General features: G+C 56.7%; 1 pseudogene; it reads left to right on the top strand.

Annotated features, from left to right (window-relative positions):
- The first annotated feature begins 232 nt into the window (after positions 1–232).
- LOC105511552 lies at positions 233–2,326 on the top strand (annotated as a pseudogene).
- Positions 2,327–2,920: the final 594 nt, after the last annotated feature.

Raw genomic sequence — 2,920 nt, 5'->3', positions numbered from 1 at the left:
GGCCTCCAGAAAAAATGCTTGGTCTGGGCCCTTCTCTCCTCCCCCACACTTGGCCCTGCAAATTGGCTTTGACCTTTCATGCCCCTGCCTTTGAGCTTCTCCCCATTCAATTGAAATCACAAAGGAAGAAAAGAGGGCTGGCAAGAGGGAAAGGCCCCTCCTGGCCCAGGCCCAGGTCCCCAGCCACGCCCCCGCAGGCGCATCAAGCCCTCCAGGGTCTGTTTGCACAGTTGGGGTGCTGCACTAGGAACCCCACCTCCGGGAGAAAGGCACCACGAGGTCATCTGTTTACTCTGGGATTAGCGGCTCCCCGCGGGAGTTCTTTTCCTACGAGATGAAAAGAAAGCGGACAATCTGTCAGGTAAACAGGCCGCATTGTTCCCAGCCATGTCGGGGGCCCCTTTGTGGGCCGGGCCTTTGAGATCGGTTGCTCCCTTGCACAGGGAGAGAGCTTACTTAAAGGGAATGGAACGGAATGGGAGGCCCCAGCTGGTGGGCAGGTCGCCTGCTGCTGATACAGGGAGGGACAGAGGGCTTGGACAATTCCGGCTTTTCCTTAGCTGCTCTCCTTGCAAGCCCTTTCCTCCCCATGGGTCTCTTGATGAGTCCGACAAGACGGGCACGGAGCCCGATCTCACAGATGGGGAAGCTGAGGCCAGCGGCAGCCTCCCCCTGCACAGAAGAGAGCTCCTGGCATTCCAGCAGGGGGTGGCTGGAAGAAAACCAGGGACCTGGTCTAACCACCTCACTCTTCAGATGGGGAATAGCTGGAGACACAGGAATTGGCAGAGCACGATTTCTGCACTGGAGGCTTCCCCATGTACCCCTGCTGGGTAGCAGGGAACACTTGGGAGCCACGACCATCCCCACCAGTGGGCTGTCAGTTTTATGGATTCCCAGAATATTTAACAGCTGAGTGGATGGGACTGGTCAAGGCTGGCCTGTTCCCTCCCACATCTACCCACAAGGTATCTTCCTGGGAGGCAGGGAAGACAGTGCAAGCCCCGCCCCGGGAGTGCATGAGTGCCTGGGAGTCAGGACTCCTGTATTTGGGTGGCCCTGACTCCAGTTTGCTCTGTGACCTCAGACCAGCCACTCACCCTCTCTGGGCCATCCATCAAACAAGAGATAAGATACTCTCCAGGGGCTAGCCCTTCCCCTTTGGACCGTGAGAAAATCTAGGGAGGGCACAGGCATCCAGCCATGAGGGCAGGTGGAGGAGGGACTCCCTAAAGCCCTGTCCATCTCTGACTTCCGAGAGGCCTGTGAGGCAGGAGGGGCAGCGCCTGGTCCAGCCACCATCCTCTGGGCAGGGTGCTGCCATGGGAAGAGAGCACTGTGGTGAGGCGGTGAGAACGTGTGCCCCGGGTCACCCTGACCAGTCCAATTGCAGCCTCTCACTCACCAGAGGCCCAACCTTGGGCAAGCGACTCAGCCTCTTGGTCTGTGAAATGGCCCCCATGAGGCCTCCTCAGCCTGGGGGGCTCCATGGCAGAAGTGTTCCAGGAAGGTGGGAGCTGGGGCTGTTCTTGTCGCTGCCAGGAGGTCCTGTCCACCCTCTAGCCTCCCTCTCCCTGACTCCCCGCCACTGCCTATTCCCAGTAAGGCACCTATTCTCTTTGCCACCCTGACGCCAAATCACTGTTCAGCTTGTTGGCGATAGAGCCGGAAGCGTGGAAAAATCACATGCTGCTCCCAAAGTCCAGGGAGAGCTCAAAGAAGGCTGCGCGGAAAAAGGCCCATAGCTGTGGCCAGACAGAGTCACCTTGACAGGAGCCAGGACACTGTCCTGAGACGAGCCTCATCCCTGGAGGGCAGCAATGGACCATCCACGTGTCCAAGCCCCATCACCAGCCGGGACTCCAGTGACTCAGAGCCTGTTCTTTCTGAACCCACTTGGCAGGAAGAAAACTGAAGGCCCAAAAGCCCCAGCCACACTATGACCTGGAGGGAGACAGGGTGACAGCACCAAGCTCAGCCTTTCCTCTGAGGCTTCGCAGGACTGCATGAAGGCAAACTTCCCAACACTCCAAGCCATGGGATTGTCCTTCCTGCGGCCCTGACTGAGCTGTGATGGGCTGTGTGACCCTGGGTGAGTTACTTGCCTTCCCTGAGGCTCATCTCACCATATATAATAGAAAATGGAGACAAAAGGATGCCCGTTGCACAGGTTTTGGGAAAGATTAAATCACATGTTTATAAAAGTGCCTGGCAAACATCAGTGGCTCCATGCATATTTGCGGCGTTTGAGTCCCCCACGCTGCTTTCATGTCCCCTTTCCCTGCTCTTTCCCTTTTCCCATTAAGCTTCCCAAGCCTCCAACTGAAGCTGCAGTGTTGTTGGGGGCCAACATCATGGGAATCACAATGACCATAGTAACTATTTATTGCAAACATACTATGAGCCAGGCCATGTGCTAATAAGTGTTTTATCTCCATTATACAGAGAAAGCAACTGAGGCACAGAGCACTTAGATGCCCCTGGCTAGGAAGGGATAGAGTCAGGATTTGAATGAACCCAGTATAGATGCCCTTAGACATGCTCTCTAGGGCGATAATCAACTCTGATTTACAGAACAAAACTGTGTGCCAGGTTCATCACCTCCTGAATTCTACAAGCTGGGCACCGCGGTCCCTGCCACAGAGAGGAAAAACTTCAACCCAGAAAGACTCAGTGTCCACCACTGAGTGTGTGTGGATGCACGGGAGGTCTGGGTGGTGGCCGACCCGGGCAGCTGGCGGGGAAGGGACTCGGTCCTGCATGCTCTGGGATTCCCTTCCTGCTCGCTACTGCCACCACAGACATCGCTCCCAGGGAGCTGTCAGGGCCCTGCCAATGGCAGGACCAGGCTGGCCACTCCCTGTGAGCCGGGGAAGGCCTCACCGACGATGCACCCTGGCACTTTCTTTCCGTCTCCAGG

The sequence above is a fragment of the Colobus angolensis genome, unplaced genomic scaffold (genome assembly GCF_000951035.1).
Source record: "Colobus angolensis palliatus isolate OR3802 unplaced genomic scaffold, Cang.pa_1.0 Scaffold20, whole genome shotgun sequence".
Lineage (NCBI taxonomy): Eukaryota > Metazoa > Chordata > Mammalia > Primates > Cercopithecidae > Colobus > Colobus angolensis.
Note: the sequence above shows the minus strand (reverse complement) of the source record. Positions and strands in the feature narration are given on the sequence as shown.